At 43.8% G+C, this 17,745-nt stretch overlaps 1 protein-coding gene and 1 long non-coding RNA gene across 4 annotated transcripts in view; one reads left to right on the top strand and one right to left on the bottom strand.

Annotated features, from left to right (window-relative positions):
- Window positions 1-1,063: 1,063 nt before the first annotated feature.
- Window positions 1,064-16,302, bottom strand: LOC146766657 (uncharacterized). The gene is made up of 3 exons (XR_014957226.1): window positions 13,007-16,302; window positions 9,352-9,454; window positions 1,064-8,883 (listed from the first exon to the last, which is right to left on the bottom strand). It is a non-coding gene; the product is annotated as an uncharacterized LOC146766657 (long non-coding RNA).
- The window catches only part of LPP (LIM domain containing preferred translocation partner in lipoma), a 352,923-nt gene continuing 340,148 nt past the window's right edge, over window positions 4,971-17,745 (top strand). Inside the window, exon 1 of one of the 3 annotated variants that reach the window (XM_085587199.1) lies at window positions 4,971-5,001. The gene's annotated coding sequence lies outside the window, so the exon portion shown is untranslated. Of the gene's footprint in view, window positions 5,002-16,735; window positions 16,892-17,745 lie in introns of those variants that run through there. The other 2 variants (XM_085587213.1, XM_085587195.1) reach the window with 2 other exon arrangements.

Raw genomic sequence — 17,745 nt, 5'->3', positions numbered from 1 at the left:
ATTGAAAATTGCTCAAAGATTTCTGAGATAAAGACAAAGCTGTAGGCATTTCTTTATCATGTGAACAAACAGCATTTTCCCAAGCATGCTAGCTAAAAACAGTGACAAAAAGCAGGTTTAAAATCCAGGAAAAACAGGACAATAGCTGCTCTTAGCAGAGATGCCTAATTCCTCAATAGATCTTAGACCTGTGTCTTGGGATGCCGAGTATTTCCCCACGCAGCAGAACCTTCATTTGCTTTATCATTCTGCCCCTGCTAAGTCCATTCCCTGCTGCTGAGCCAACATTTACTCTCTTCTCGTAAGAGTGCTCTGGTTTCATCATCTCAATATAATGAGGTTTGTATTATTTTTTTATTATAATAAAAGCAGCCTCAGGTCTTAATCAAGATATTGGGCTAATTGCTATGGAAACCTAATTAGGCAGACCATGCCTCAAACTCTGTAAATATTTATACATGAACTTAACAGTCTGCGTGCAAACCAGCCCGCCCTGGCCATGGGAATGGGGCTCAGCACATGCTGAAGTGTTGATAGGGGCAGGAGCCTGCTCTAGGACAAAGCTGAGCTGTGCTGCAACACGCAGAGAGGAGCGGGGAGCAGGAATCAGATTGAGATCGTGTGAGTGCAGACAGGGCTCAGAGCAGATGGGGCTGGGTTAATGGCTGTACAGAACTCCTGCTTTTTTAAAATTATCCTATAGAATAATGACTAAAAATATGTGAGTCTCTGTACCAGACACAAACATGCATAGAAAAATACAGGGGTGTATGCAGTCTCCCCAGCCAGAATAAACTAACAGGTGCCCTGTGCTGTTTCCCAGCATAGCATTTTAAACATTATTTGAAAATTGTTATTGAACTCAATTTTGGAAATAGTTTGCATGCATAAATCAGTTCATATTTACATGTTTATTGCAGCAGAGAGAAAATTCAGTGTTAGCTTTGGTAAAAACACTTTAGACCACTAAGGTATTAACTTTAGAAGCTGAATATATGGAACTAATCAAACTCCTTTCATAAACAGATTAATGAGGAGACAAAAATGCACAAGTACAAGCTGCTAGGCTTTGAACAGTCATATCCTCTATGTATCTTTGTTTATTTATTTAAATTAGCAAGTATTTTAATTGGTTTCGTTACATGTCAGCTTTGGGAACAATGAGCTGGGCTGAATTTGCTGAACAGTAAGAGCTGCTGTCAGATAGAAATACAATAATGTAGACAGAGATCTCTGCATGAAATCACATGTTGATCTTTTGTTTATGGTTTTTCTCTCTGTCCTCCATATTTGCTGCATCCTCCTGTCTGAACCCTGCTCTGTCATGTGGAGGTCTCCAATTTTGTGTGCAATATTTGGTCTCCAAGGTGTGAACAGAGGTGGAGAACAAGGGCATTTAATTTAGCATAACCAGTACGACAGCACCCAACCAAGAACAGTAGATGCTCTACTACAAAAGCAGAGGATCCCCTTCCCAAGACTTTCTGCTCAAGCGCGTTGTCCATTTAATGTCATTTATTTCTAGTAAATAACCTTGTACACATAAAGCAATGAAACACTCCAAGAAAAGGAATGAAAAAAAAACCCAAAAGCAAAATTAAAAGAAACTACAATGAACTGTTTATAAACCTTGCGCTTGGAGCAGAGGGGGAAAGGAGATGGGGCTGCTCAGGACAAATGTTTCCTGTGCTGGCTGAGTCACTGCAAGGTTCAGCAGCTCAGTCCTGCTGGGGACGTCTTTCGGACCTCACTCCCCATTCAAGACTGTAAATTTCCTTCCTGAGTTTGTTAGCATCAAACAATGTGTGTTAAAAAAACCCCTCAAACATCCAAGACCACTATAACTGCTGGTATTATGCAAAAGAACTAATGCATAAGCAATCTGCTGCCCTTGGAGGAGCGTGCAACGTGACACCAGCCACCACGGACAGCAGGGCAGCAGCTCTTCCAAACCTGGAGATAAAGAAGGGATCTCTGTGGGGCTGGCTGAAAATTTTCCATTCAACACTTTTCTTTTAAACTGGCTCTTGAGTAATCTTTTTTTTTTTTTTTTTACTCCAAAGTTATGTCATTTCTGTACAAGGCATCACTTTCTTACTAAACCAACCAAACAAGAATCTCCTCTCTCTTTGCTCATCTGAATAATTTTGACCCTGGGAAAATGTCATGGGATATGTCTCAGCAAATTTTTACTGTGCACACACCAAGTCCTCATCAGGCTCCAAGGACAGGTTTTCAACCTGCTGTCCTGACTTCAGGAAAGGCTCCCAGGAAAAGGGCAGGAGTGCAAGGTGCTGCATGGGAAACCAAGTCTGAGCAGAACAGCAAGCGCTGGGGGAGAATAGGGCCCTAGAGCTCCAGCTTCATAGACATCACGCCTTAATTTCCATTTCCTATCTTTCAGTTTTTCACTGAGAAGCCAGATTTTTTTTCTTATGGGAAAATTACATTCCAATCATTGCTGATGTTAAGCCTAAACCTAAGAAAGTTCCAACTTTTCTTTCTAGCTGAGATGTCTCTTTCAAATTTTTCCTAAAGCTTCAAGAAGAAAGAATAAAAGCCATGGGATTCAGAGAAACTTGATATTTCTCATGTTTAAAGGGGAGTTAGTCATATTAAAGTGAATTTCTCTTTATACGTCAGAAAAGAGAGTAGCAGAAGTGACAACAAAACACACAGATATTTTTTGATTTCCAGTTCACTGTGAAGAGTTGTTTTCACCCTCTCCCCCTTCTCCCTTTAGGAAGAAGTGTTAAATTAGCAATAAAAACAGCACATTAGCTGACAGGTACTGCAAATAATCTGATCATGAGACAGCATTAAAAAAACCTATTCAGCATGTTGTGGATATTTGGGGTTATTCTCTTCAGCAATTACATCTCAGGGAAACTCTCCCTAGATATTTAATGGGCTGAAGCTAAAGAATTTTTAAAGCACATTTCAGATCTGCTGGTATTGGAAAGGATCAAGTATTTCATAGTCACAGCTAAGTTTTACAATTGTTTATGGCACATCCTAAGTTAAGCTCCTTCAAAAGGAAGCTGACAGTACCTAACATGAAATTCTGCCAGAGAGAGTCTGTGTAGGCATAAAAGGAGAAAAGGCAGAATGCAATGCTGGGCATCATGAATAAAAAGCCTTATTCAGCCAGGGCCCAAAAGTGACTTTTTAATGCTTATTTTTAACTAACTGTGAACTTCTGCAATAAGCAGAGTGCTACTTGGCTCCTTAAATAGCTGCAATGATGAGCTGGCGCTCGCTTCTGTTACTATGTGAATTTATGGAGCTGTTGTCACACGCTTTGTTGGAGGAAATATATGGTGGTTCTGTCATAGGGACTGGACACCTATAATTCTCACTTTCTTTGCTTGCTCATAAATCCCTGCTGCTCAGCCACACCATTATTATAGTCGGGTTGTTGCTATAATCCCCTCGCAGTGCCTTGCAGGGGAAGTGCTGAGTCACCAGTATCGCTCCAGTGGAGATGAAATGCTGCACAGGGTTGGTGACTGCCTGCCTGGCAAAGGAGATTCAGGCACGTAGATCTGCCCCAGGGGCATGCTGACAGATAGATCTCGGGCTGAAAGGCATTGGATGCCTTGGAAATGCCACTTTGTGTAGGTTTTATCATCTTGAGTAAGGTTTCATGGGTTTTGGTGCCTTATGGGCACGAAAGCAAAGGTACAAGCTTTGCTTATTGTTTTTTCTGTAAGACCCTGCCTAAGAAAGGGCAGAAGCACTTGTCTTACTGGAGTACAAGTCTAAGGAGGAGCAGCTGATGGTGCTAGGGTTGTTTAGTCTGAAGGAAAGGAAGTTTAGGGGGACCTTATTGCTCCCTACAACTACTAGATGCTGTAGACAGGTGGGGGTCAATCTTTTCTCCCAGGTGACAAATGATAGGTCAAGAGGAAATGACTTCAAGTTGCACCACGAGAGGTTTAGATTGGATAGTAAGAAAGGCTTCTTCACTGAAAGGGTTGTCAAACATTGAAATAGGCTGCCCAGGGAAGCAGGAAAGTTTTGCAAAGTGATCAGAAAATGCATAGATGTGGAGCTTAGGGACTTGCTTTAGTGGCAGTGTCAGGTTAATGGTTGAACTCAATGATCTTAGAGGTCTTTTCCAACCTTAACTATTCTATTCTATTCTATTCTATTCTATTCTATTCTATTCTATTCTATTCTATTCTATTCTATTCTATTCTATTCTATTCTATTCTATTCTATTCTATTCTATTCTATTCTATTCTATTCTCTGTTCTATTCTGTCCTGTCCTGTACTGTCCTATCCCCATCCCTATCCTTCGCATCTCTGTGCTTTTTGCCCAGGCCAGTGCAGCTGCAGAGGACTCGGTTGTACTTCATTTGTGTGCAGAAAGCCCTGCCTTGCCCCGCAGGCCCCGAGCTGCCGGTACCGGAGCAGTGTGAGATCCTTTATTGCTCAGACCTTTGAGTCTGGCTGGGTTTGATCTCTGGGCTGCTCTCGGACCCCCGCTCTGCCGCAGCGCTGCTTTGTGCCTAGCGCCGTGCGCGGCGGCTGCCGCTGCCTCTGGCTCTGCTTTTTGAGTCGCTGCCGACTCTGCTCCTCCGGCCTCCGAGCCCTTTCATCTTGCCCCGCTGCACACTGCAGCCGCCTTCTCTCATCTCCTCCTCGCTGCCTGCGGGAGCGCTGCTGGATGCGCCCCAGTGCAGCGGGACACGTCGCTGCTGCAGCCCGCGGGGCAGGGGCACCTTGCCGAGCCCCGCTCCGACCCGCGCCGCTCTCTTGCCTGGCCCCGGGGAAATGACTGCTCTCCCTGTGCCTCTGTTTCTCTTTCTGCCTTTCATCTGTCTCTTCTGCTCAGGCCGGAGCTGCTGTGTGTGACAAGCCCGGTGCCATGGCAGCCTGGTCTCGGCTGGGAATGCTGCCGTGGCACAGGCAATAGCCGCAGCGCTGGGAGCCCTGCTCAGTCCCGCGTCTGCACAAAGCCCAGCTGCCTGTCTCCATGTCCACTGCTCAGACAGGTGAGTCCTCCCAGGGAGACGGTTTGGGTTGTGTAACCCTTCCTGCACCTTTGTGGGAACAATAAGGTCAAAAATGTGGCTGTGTTTTACTGCCAGCATCAGGCTGTCTTGGTTGAGGGTTAGGCTGTGTCTACATCCACCAGTAACCTGGATGGCAGTCCAGGAGCCACCAGGAGCAGCACCTGGGGGTTGGGACAGCACTTGGGTGTTGCTAGGTGGGCTCCTATTGCTCCAGGCTCTTTCCAGACTCCCAGGGAGCTACTGAGCATCTGTGACTTATGCCAAAAGCTTGCAGGGGGCCAGACTCAAGGAGATCCCTACCCCATAGAAAGGGAAAGTCTTGAGGGCAGAGGACCACCACAATTGTCTCATGAAGCTTGTAGCCCAGATGGATGATGCTGCATTCCCTTGAGTGGCTCCTGCAGGGACTTTATGCATGGCCCATTCACCACCACAAGGACCAAATTCTGGCAGTAGCCACGCACTGAGTGTCCCCTCACTCTCTAGGTGGCTCAGGGATGTCCCCCATCTGTGCTGTAAGCAAGCATGGGGAGAGTGGATGGAGACAGGGAGTCTGTCCTCTTCCTCCAGCACCGTGTCAGCCCATTGCGCTGGAAAGTGGTCTATTGATCAAGATCCATTGCCAGTTATTTCCCGGAGAAGCAAGCAGTGATTGAAGAAAGGTTTGTGCCTCTGAGACGTACTTTTCCCCCCAGAGCACTTATCTCCTGTTCCACCACCAGAACAAGAGGGAAGGGCATAAGCCAGCCCAAGGCCATCATTGCCTTATAAAAGGCGATGTTGGAGATGGTCAATGATGGGCAGCAACTGGAGGAGCTAAATCCCTGCTCATCCCATTTTGACCATAAAATCACATCTTTTGATAATAAAAGCTTCCACCTGGAGAGCTTGATGAAAAGCACAGGGAAGTGTTGGTTCTAGGCAGGAATTTGCTTTACTATTTTGCTCCTCAGGAGCTTTGATTAGCAGATTTCTTTGCTACCACAACAGAAAGAACACCCCTTTCATAATGAATTGCCTTCAACTACTATGAGCCAAGCTTAGGGTTTTTTTGTTTTTGTTTTTTTAAATGTGGGAGCATAGAAAATTAAATCTCTGTTGGATTTTTTTAAGCAATTATTTTAAGCACTGTGAATAAACAGGGAGTGTCTTACAAACACCTGTTATTTTTCCCATCGTGAGTTTGGCTGCTGCTGAACAGTCAGAAATGCTGCTCTTTACAGGATAAAGTGTGTTTATCTGGCAGAGAAGAATAGGGTTTGTTTTCACCACAGAATAATGCACTGGCTGCTGTATAAAATGCAGCAACAACTCTTATTGAATAGGAGGAATTTGTTCCTGGCTTCCTCCTGGTTGCTGACAGGTTGGTGAGACTCAGTTGCTCCCACCCCAAAAGAGGCATCTCAGACCTGGGCAGAAGGAACTGGGGCTGTATTACCAGCAGCTTCTCAATGCTTCTGGGTTTGCTGTGAATATAGAGATGAGCTCCAGCATAAGAATTGATTCAGATCTGTCTCTCAGCCTTCTTCTGGAGAAATCAGAAGGTGCAAAGTCTGGACTTCTGAAACTTCAGTAGGAGTAAAATCCATCTCAAAGTCCATGCTCCCAAAACACACTGCGAAAGAAGTATCTGGAAAGAGTTCTGGGAGATTCTCACAATCAGCTGCTTCCTCTTTACCCCTTTTCCCCATCTCCCTGTCTGGATGCTGCAGGCTGACAGTACCATGTGGACAAGGTTGCTGCTCATACAGCTGCATTCAGAGCACAAACAGAGCAGCACAGGGACCTGAGGCAGAGGGATTACAGCAGCAGTAGGTTGGCTGAGCTGACCTGATTGAGCTGACACTTCCTTCTTTTCCAGCCTTAACCTTTGTTGAAGGTTGTCACCTCCTCTTGCCTGTCCTCCCTGTGGGTGAGGAGAAGCTACAGAGCAGCTGAGCCAGAGCCTCGTGAGCAGGACATGGCCTGAAGGAAGGGAAAGAAGAGGTCAGAGGTGGCTGGGACTCCATAGATGAGACAAAGCACAGGGACTGACAGCAATGGATTTGCAGCATGCACTTGGTATTGCAGGTCAGGCTTGAGGGGACTTGGCCAGTGACCATTCCACAGAGACAGCCGAGGTCCTCTGTCCTTCTTCCCTCAGGCAGCAACCAGAGGGAAGTGTTGTTTTTCAAGTACGTGTCTGAAGACAGCAAGGCTCTCTAACAAGCTAAGACAAGCATCACATCAGCCCCTAGCAGAGATGATTTTAGCAGGGACACTTGCAAAGCTCTATTGTAGCCAGCCAGCAAGTGCTCTGCCTCCTGGGTTTTGATAGTTGATAGTATGGGAGTATGTTTTTTGCTCTATTTTCTTGCTTCTCAAGAGTTTCCAGTATATCAGGGCTGTTTCTGAGGCTCAGTTAAAGACCAGGAAGAGAGTGCAGAAGAGATGTGAGGGGGCACTGGGATTAACTTGCTCCTGTTGGTGCTTGTGCTTTTGAGGAGTTCAGATATCCATCTGGCAGTTTTCTCCCTTCTCTTACTGGTCTTTTAGTGGTTCTGCACTGGATCTGTGCTCTGCCAGGCTAAGGTGTCCTGAGCAAGACATGGTGAAGGGACAGAGGGGAAAGCTGATGCCATGTGTGAGGCAAAACACAGGTTTATACATCAGATGTGCTGTTTGAGCAAAGTACTCCAAGTCAAGCAAAGCTGCCTGGGCTCTGAAGAGCTGAGAAGGAAGCAAAGAAATCTCACTGGTTTTACTCCTGCTGTTGCTATTTAAAAGTCTCTAGCTGAGAGCACGCAGGCAGCCAGTCTGCATTGCTAACTCTGAACCTCTGCATGGCAAATTGGGACACTCAGGAGCCTTCACCAGCTCTTGGCTAGTGGTAGAAAGTATGTTTTCAGTGGTTAAGGTGTAAGACAGGTAGCAGAGACCCGGCTTCCATCCTGGGCGTTGTTACCAGTAAACTCAGTGTGAACAAACCCCTCAGGCCAAAATTTTCATTGCCCTGCCCTTCTGAAAATCAGGCCATGAGTTGCGTAAATATGGGTGTAGGTTCCTAGCAGTAGGCAGCCAGCTTGGAACATTCTGGCTTTAATCCCTGTGCCTGAGTTACCTCATCTACAAAATGGGGATAATTCTTTGCTACCTCGAGGGATGCTCTGAAGCACAACCCTATTGATGCTGGTGGAGCATGTCCCAGCTCGCTGGATAGCTATTATTCTATACTTGACAGAAATGGGATATGGCAGAGCTGAACCAGTGCTCTTGGTGTAGTTTTCTGTGTTGCCAGTGGACAGCCTTTGAGTCACAGTTCCTGCCCCCCAGCAATGAGACAGAGCAGACCAGGGACACTTTTGGCATTGCCACAGCTCCGTGTTGCAGCTTTAAAAAAGCCAAGTACCCAAATAGTTCTGCCCCTGCCTGTCACTGCTCCAGGGTACTGAGACTGGACATAGGACATGGATCCTTCCCCTGGGGAAGGAATGAGTTGCCAGGACACTGGGGTGTGTGGCTTTGTAACTCCTTCTGTTGGGAACAAATTGTATCTCCTCAAGTTTATGTGGTTTGTTTTCATGTAGCATGAGCTCAGCATTTCTGCTGCAGAGACAGATGTCTGTACAAGACAATTAAAAGAACAAATTGATTCACAATAGCTCTGGATTTTGACACTCTTCTTCTGTGATAAAAGGATCTCTTCCTCTGTTCCATATGAGCTGTTGATACCAGGAAACTTTCCCATCAATTTTCCACCATGGAGAAATATTTAATTCAGCTTATGCCTTCCATGTCATTTTCATAATCAGCATCAAGACATTCTTTCCAATTGAACTGTGCTCCTTCTTCCTTCTTCCCAGCAGCTTATCCCTGATGCTCCTAAGAGAAACATGGATGATGTGTCACTTTATGCTAAGTATTTATATTTCAAAAATTCTAATGCCATAGGATACTTATTTGCACAATGCTGGCAAAATCTTGCACTTAAGAGTCACTTCCAGATTTAAATCATAAAATGCAGGGAATAAGATTTTTTGAAATTGAAAAAATGCCTGCTTGGTTTTCATCTTCTGTCCTGTTGGAAACTAAAGCATAGAGGAAATCTTGGGATAAGTGTGTTATCCTAGGACTGTCTATCTGGACTCACCTCAGGATGAGGTGATTTAAGTTTGGGTGCCTATCTGTAATGACAGCTGGCTGTATCTTCTGAGTTTCAACCCTCGACACAATGACAAATGAACCTCCATGCCCACCTTTGCACCCAGCTGGTTTCATATCAGGCAGTTTCACTGCCCACACATAGGTTAGATAAAAGAGGAGTCTTCGACTCTTTTGCAATCCTCTTACCTCCTCAGAAACCTTCCGCAATCTGCATTGTCTTGAACAAAGGATGAGCTAAAGCATGAGTGGGATACTTCATTATAACCTCTGGCTGTGCAATGAGTCATACCTGTGATTTTGAAATACAAAATAATAAATTAAGAGGGCAGTAGTGAGATTGAGCTGACAACCTGATAATAAAAATACTGGGCAACTTGTCAACTTCAGCTGAGTAACCAAAGAACGACACTTTATGCCAAGCACAGGCAAATGAAAGGTTCTCTTTGCTGCACTGATTTCATGTGGCCAACAGCAATGTCTAGTGGTTCAATAAAATGTAAACACTGAGTATATTTTCTGGAGCCAGTTTCTCTTTTTGTCCTCACGGAGAAGGAAGGTTGGCATCCAGGAGTCTGAAGTAAAGATTGAGAGCTGGGACTCTGCCTTGTGTTTCTGCCAACAGAAAAATCTCTATGACTGTTTACCTAAATGCAGATGACTTTATAGATAGGATTTAGAAAAGTATAATTACTATTAGCCTGATTCTCAGAGAGAAGGCATTCATAAATATTCTCTATTTATTAATCATCATATATGTCATTTTCCTACAGCTGTCAAACTAACTGCCAGACTCTTCTCTTCATTGACTTCTCTTGCTCAGTGGTACAAGGCTGTGTGGTATGGGGCAGATACCTGGGCCAGCTCACTGTCCACAAAAATGCAAAGCCTCACTGCAGACAATTTGGGACACAGCTTCATGAGCCCGATTTGCAGGAAAGGGAACAGCAAAATGCCAAAAAACCAACCAACCAACCAAAAAAAAAAAAAACCCACAAAACCAAAAAACAAAAAAAAACCCAATCCAAAACACCAAACAAACAAAAATGCCCAAACAGAATTTGGATAGGAATTGATATTCTTCCCTACGGAAAGAACAAAAAAAAATGAAAAGGACTCGTCACCAACATGTCTCTCCTTTGGGTGACTACAGAAATAGGTATGTGCTACCAGGAAAGCCTCTGTTATTCTGGGCAAAGAGCTCACTCTCTTTGTCTGTGAGGGGGAGGAATGCTCTCGGTGTTTCTGCGAGAAAGGTGGGGCTGCAGCTGTGTAACTGAAGTGTTCACGTGGAGGTTTGACATGACCCAGAATTGTCACCAGGACAAAAACATCCCCAAACAAAACAGAAAACTTCTCAATGGAGTAAAATCCCATACTGAAGGCCTGTGCAGAAAGCCAATCTTAGTAGCAATCTTTGGTTCCTACCAGAACCAAAATATTTCTGGACTTAAGAGTAAAATGTAAACTTAAAAAAAAAAAAACAACAACAAAAAAACCCAATTGTTTTTCTTTTCCTATTATTCCAATTAATCTGGTGTTAGGGAATAGACATTCTGGTATGAGGCAGAGCCACTGTGTTGCCTGTGAATGGACAAAGTACAGGGTACTTTTTAATGCTCTAAGCAGATATCTCGACTTTTGAGCTTTGCTCAGATAAAACAAAGCACTGGAGTTTTTTTTCCACCATTACAACTGCACATTTATTTTCATCATTGGCATCTGGGCTGAGCCTGCGTATACTCTAATATCAACAAAAACAACATTTCCAGCCAGTGGGATAGTAGTGATTGAACTGCCAAGGACGTACCCACTTGTACCAGCTGTGAGCTGGAGGATGGCTCATGGAGTGGAGAGCTGATTTCTTTGCACCTCTGACCCAATCAGCACTGTTCCATTGGTGATTTTGTGTCAGAGGTTGTAGAATGATTTGGCTTGCCAGGGACTGGACAATGAAATGACAGAGACAGATCTAGATTGAGTGAAGCACAGCATTTTTAGCAGGAAGTATGTATTTTTAAATATTGCAGTGAGATAATCAATGTGTTACAGTAGGTCAGCACTGTCTTGAGGGATCTGGGGGCATGGGCAGTTTGTACCCCAACACCCATCACAGCCCCATGTTCATAGTAACTCCTACAGTAGGACATGCCTGTGTCTTTATTTTATAACAAAAAAACAGCTCCAGGTCAGGATGCCAAATTGTTCTTGAAGCAAGTGAATCTGGCAGCAAAGAGCGAGCTTAGGCCATCTTCTTGGCCATAAAGCAGTGATGGAAAGGAGAGCAAGACAGATGGTGATTGCTATATCAGACACTTGGCACTGCTAATCCTCAATTCTTTTCTCAAGTGAAAACCTTAAGAGAAACCCCCACTTTCCCAAGTATGTTCATGAATTTAATCCAACAGGACCTGGAAAAGCCAATCAGCCATATGCCCACAGGGAACAACCCTTCAGGAGGTGCCATGGTTACACTTGCAACCTGTCACCTGCAACTCCTCCAACTGAATGGCCACATATTTATTTACATTCTGAGACTTGAATTCATATTCTTACTTGGGCAGTGAGACATGTCTCTTTCTCCACCACTGCTGCTTGCCAGGGAATGCATAGATAGGGCAAGGTGCTCCCTCCTGCCACCAAGGACAATGTGCTCTTATTAGCCCTGGAGGCTGGACATACTTCTTGTTTCAGCAACCTGGAGTGCACATGGAAAGCACCTGGCTACAAGAGTTGTAAACAAATAGAAACTTGACTGGAAGTTGCCACATAGCACAGGAATTTAAATGAGATACAAAGCCAGGCACCTCCTATTACTAAGGAAAATTCAAGCCACCATTTGTCTCTGCACAGTTCAATTTTCCAGTGCCAACACACCCCGATCAGAGACAGTTTGGCACTGAGGATTCACTGGGCCTGATGCAATGTTCCCAACCCGCGATCAGATTAGTCCTAACCCAGGATTTTATGCAAATCCAAGGCTGAAGGAAGCTTGAGAATGAACTAAGAGAAAATCCCCCTGATGAAGGTTGCTGATAAAAGCAGCCGCCTCCAGCCGGTGAGCAGCACTGCCCGCAGCCTGGCTCCTGGCGTGCCAGGATGGGCAGGGGCTCGGGGGCTAAGGACAGTCCAGCCCAGCGTGTGCCCACCAGGCAGGAGAGCAGGATGCTGCCCCATCCCACGCACAGAACAGCTCTACCTGAGCGAGCAGGAGGCCATGCCACAAACACGGACAGAGTCAGACCTGCATTCCACCGTCCATGAGGAATCCTTGGGCAGCTGTGCTGTAATGGCTGAGTGTAGGCACCAGGCACTCTCCATTTTCCTGGGCTTGCTAGATATCCTCTCTTCAGTGGACAGATATATCTACTGTGTATAATAATACACAGTAATATATCTACAGATATATTTCTACTGTGGACAAAATTTGGGAATTAAGAGGGTCTCCAGATTGCCTGTTTCCTACCTGCTTACTCACAGTGTGCTTGTTGTGGTGCCCCTTTTGTAAGAAGGCATCTACTCTAGTTATCCCAAATATTAGGAGTGGAACTAGGTCCCACAATTTGTTTCGCACCGATATGTGACATTCAAACAACAGCAGCTTCTCTCCCCTGCTCTCTATGCACGGGGTACACACTGCAGCCAAGTAGAAAGCACCACAGTTGCAGAAAAAAACTTCTAGTAGCCACTGTGATCCCTGACAATTACTCTCCTTAGCCTCTCCTTGTGCCTTACAGATGCTCGATGGCTGCTCAGCAAAGCCAGGCGCGTGTTCTACCTGCACAAGACTCTTGGTATCTGGTATCAACGTGACTAACACCGACTTGCAGGTTCTGTCACTTACCATTCCCAAGAAACTTTCTCCCGGAGGCAGTCAAGGCACAAGGCTGCCACAGCAGGTATTTTGCCAAGTTAAGCAAGTGAGCAGTGCTATGTGGCTGGTTGACATTTAGAGCAGAGCAGAGGAAGACAGACTGGAGGGAGATGTTGCAACCTTGTTTGTGTTGGCAGTGGATGGGGTTGCGAAAAAGCCCTAAGAGAAAGTAACAAACAAAGGGTGTGTCTTGAAAGGAGGTTGAGTTCAGAAACCTTTGCACAACACGTGCAAGAGCCAGGTGATTTCAGAGCTGCCTTTCCTTCACTCTTGTGACCTAAATCCCCCAACAAAAGGGACTAGTATGTGCAAATATAACAAGAGCCTCCTGGCCTCTGGACCTGGTTTTCCAGGAAGAAAACCTGGCTCTGTTGTACAGAATGACACATTGAGGTGCAGCACTGGATGTTTTTTGGGTTGTGTTTAGGGACTCAGGGACTGTTTAAGATCAGGCTTGGGGGTGGTGGCCCAATATTTTAGTTTTCATGTGGCTGAGTTTCTTCTAACATAAAGCTCCTCTTTACACTGCCTCTTGTAAGTCAAACATTATATGAGTATTTCAGATTATTTCCATTTGGTTGTTTCATTCTGGTTTTTTTTTGTTTTTTGTTTTTGTTTTTGTTTTTTTTTGTTTTTTTTTTTTTTTCCAAAATAGGAAACAGCTTTTGTTTATTTGGGGGAGTGCAGGGTTAGCACTCCATGTGTGTGTTGCTTTCACAGAATCATAGAATAGTTTGGGTTGGAAGGGACCTCAAAGTTCATCTAGCTACAAACCCCTCTTCATGTGCAAGGGCACCACCCAGTAGGCCAGGCTGCACAAAACTCCATCCAACCTGGCCTTGGACACTTCCAGGGGTGCTTTAAGAACTATTGTCTCAGTCCAGGCTTCTAGAAGAGTACAGCAGGCAGAATCATCTTTGCAGCTTTTTTGAAGCTCCAGGAGTGAAGTGAAAGTTGCTCCTTTATTTGAACACACAGTATGAATTATTGTTCCATCTGCTGTGAGAGCACTCCCATAGAATACTGCTGTGTTACTGTAAATTTTTCTGAGCCCATGTTATTTCCTGGGAGAGGTGCTCATAAGAAGACCATTACTATTAAACTTCTAAAATTTTAACAAAAGTTAAAGCTATAGCCTAAAAACCATAGTTACCACACTACTTAAAAGAGATTAATACAACATAACTTTCCAACATAACACATATAGTATTCATTTTAATATTTGCAAAGAAACAATCATATAATATGCATTTTTCACAGCATGGTATGTTTTGAGGTTGGGGGGGAAGGCAGAAGGACATTAACATGAGAATAGTCATTTATTAAAATGCTGCAGCCCTGAGAAAGAAGAGAAGGAATTGTTGCTTTCAGAGATTGTGTGTAACAACTGACAGGGGATTTCCCTTCTTCTCTACTGGAGTATGACCTCCATTCATACTTAGCTGCTCTGGTTTATATCTATATGTTGTAGCTCTAAAACCCTCGGAGCCGAGTTCGTCTGCAATATTTTTTACGTAAAGCATTTATTTTAACAGCTTCCCTACACGGACTGTGTGCAGTTCTTTGGGGACAAGGCCATTTTTCAAAGTTAGTGCTGCAGAGACAATAAAAAAGAGCTAAAAGAGATTAGAGTTTTGACTCTTACTATATATCAGGGAAATCTTACTGGAAACCTCAGACAGATGCACAGTAAAAAGGCTAAGCATGCTGCTTCTGTGATATATTTGCCTGAAATTGCTAGAAGACTCATATAACTTTTCCCTGTTTGCACTTGAGAAACAGATTGCTTCACTTCTTGATCCAAAGTTTGAGCAGTTCATGCTTGAAAAACTGCAAACCGAGGGGCATTGGCTGATAATCATGTAATTGTGCTGCTTTTCTGTCCTTTTTTTTTTTAGTGTATGTTGACAGCACATAAATCATTGTAGCTTTCCAGATAGTTATATTGGTAGAGCTCTGCTCCCAGGATTTAAAGACAAAGTCTTGCAATATGAGGACTGAACATGAGCTGAGCCATGGCCACTATCACTGTCATGACCACTTTGCTGACAATAAAAGGTTAATCCAAACAGCATTGACTGCAGGCCTGTGTACAGCAAAGTCACACTGGCTTTGTTTATTATGGGCTAAGAGGGACCACATGGAGAGTTACCACAGCTCAGCTAATATATGGTAAGTTGCTAAGCTTGCAAGCCTTGAGTCCCTATTTTCTGATTCACATCTGACACAGGAAATGGAAGACAATAATTAATGAGTGGAAGAGGAGATATGACTTTACAATAGAAAGAGATGGTGAGATAACCTTATTACATATTTCACTGGATCTTTTACCAAACAGATGATAGACTCATTAAAAAGGGTGCACAGAACAAAGGGAACACTGACATTTAAAGAGATTCTGCTCCGGAAATCAGCCACAGAATTGGCATGATGGGTTTCCGTGACTTTTATGTTTGGCTTTCGGGTGAAGGAACAGCTTTGTGTCTATTAGACCTGCAAAGTGTTGCAATGTGGGAGTTAACACTGATTTTTAGTCTGATGAGAATTTGGTCTTGAAGTATGCTTCTGTTTCTTCCTCCACCTCTTTTTTTTTCTTTCTTTTTTTCTTCTTTTTTCTTTCTTTCTTTTCTTTTAATCTTCATTCTCCATGAAGCAGCTAGCAGCTGCTTTTGCTCCACTGTTTACTTTGTTTGTTTTTTCTCACTTGTTCATAGGGCAGGGCTGCTTTTCCCACTATGCTTTTGCAGCTTCAAAGCTGTCTTCACACAAGCTGATACTACCCTGGTTTAACCAGTGTGAAATTTTGCATTTGGTGATCTACATCAGGTGTAGGATGCCTTATCCTCATTCATTTACAAAACTCTTCTAACCAACCAGAGATTAAAAACCAGCTCTATTGATAATAAGAGCGTCTGCATGGCCTTGTGCCCTGATTTAGTTAAAATGTCTTAAAGCTGCCCACTTTTAAAATAGTGCCATGGAATATGCACTCGATATGTCAGAAATATCATGCCAGGGCTGTACAAGCTATTGAGTTGTACCCTCAGAGATAAAAGCCTTTGTTTTTAAGGAGCCTGGAAAATAAGAATGAAAATGCTTCTAAGACTGAAGTCTGTAAGTGCATTGTGGAATTGAAGAGTAGCAATACTAGAATAATGCACTGGGTAAGAGAAAACCACATCTGGCTCCGTGTCACCTCTGTCTTGCAAAGCAACCTCGACAGACACCACAACTCCTGGAGTGTCTTTGGGAGCAGTGGGTGCTGCCTGCTTGTGTTTGGAATCACTTGGAACACGATGGGCTTAAAGCCAGCTTAAGTCTCATAAAAACCTGTAGATAATACCCAAACAAAAGGCTGTGCTGGGGCCATTTTGCACTTTCTGAAATGTTTCTCAGAATTTGGGTTCACAGGAAATTGCAACTTTCCGGTCTGATTCAGGAAAACATGAAATGTCAGATTTTTCTGTGGAACAGAGATTTCAGCACTCATTCAGCTGAGCCAGCAGGTGAGGAGAAGCTTAACAGTAGCACATGGAGTTAGTGTCCACCACAGTAATCCCTTGAGCAAAGAGCACGAGGCTGGAAAACTCTGAAAGGGAAGTCAGAATGACCCTAACAGAAAACCTTTCCTAAAGGAAGCCACATCTGTTGAAGCTGGCATGGAAGACTGTTCTCAGGAGGAGCGAGATGCAAAGTTCAAGGGAACTGCCTGCGAAGACACACGGTGACGGCGCTGGGTTATATAATGTGCCTTGGTGTGAGGAAGCTCTTTGTTCTATTTACAAATCCCTGTATTACTGACAAGGAAACTTTGATGGCTGCCTTCCAAAGACAACAACGAAGAAAGAAAGAAAGGTGGGTTTTTCTTTGTCTTGCAGCTCCCATAAATCCCCTCCTATTCTGAAATGTGATTTTTAAAATTATTTTTCTTTCCCCATGTGTAATCCCATTGCAGGTTTTACAAGTATAATTACAAAGCAATTAAATGTGGGAGCAATGAGGAAGACTGTACCAAGGAACACTGAGCCTATTTGTTTGAAAACTCCACAGGTGCTGGTTACAGCTTTGAAACACCAAGGTTATTGTGTCTGAAGAGTATTGTTTCATCCACAAAGAGGTCAAATACCGGAGAACATTCTTGGATATTATGTGAGATTTAAGCGAGACTTGTTCCTCAAAGACTACCTTATGAACCAGTTTATCTGATACAAAAGCTCCCAAACCCAGAGAAAACTGAGGGTGAGATTGGAATACCAACAGAGAAGATAGAGCAGAGGCCACAAAATCATGAATAATGCAGAGTAGAGGGATAGAGATTGAATAATCACTATTTGCTATAGCACGAGAACACTGATTTTCATTAACAAACAATCACAATCATTTTTCTCTGCAGAAACCAGCTTTTATTAAACAGATTCTTCTAAGTCAATCTTTGGGACTCTGCCTCTACTATTCACTTTTCTGTACTCCTCAGTAAATATTTAGACTGAATGGTGTAGAGCTGTAATGTCCTCTGGGAATAATCTTTGGTACCTGTCACTAAATCCATTCTACATATTTGCTGGTGAACAGTTTGGCTGTAGATTAGATGCTGTTCTTGCTATTCAGTGAAACATTTCCCTGGGTACTTTAGGGGCAAAAGGCATTTATTTGGTATAAGCACATTATATCATATTTGGTAAAAGCACATTATAAAGAATTATAAGGTA

Source organism: Lonchura striata, chromosome 9 (genome assembly GCF_050655825.1).
Source record: "Lonchura striata isolate lonStrDom1 chromosome 9, ASM5065582v1, whole genome shotgun sequence".
NCBI lineage: Eukaryota > Metazoa > Chordata > Aves > Passeriformes > Estrildidae > Lonchura > Lonchura striata.
This window is presented reverse-complemented; position numbering and strand designations above follow the sequence as displayed.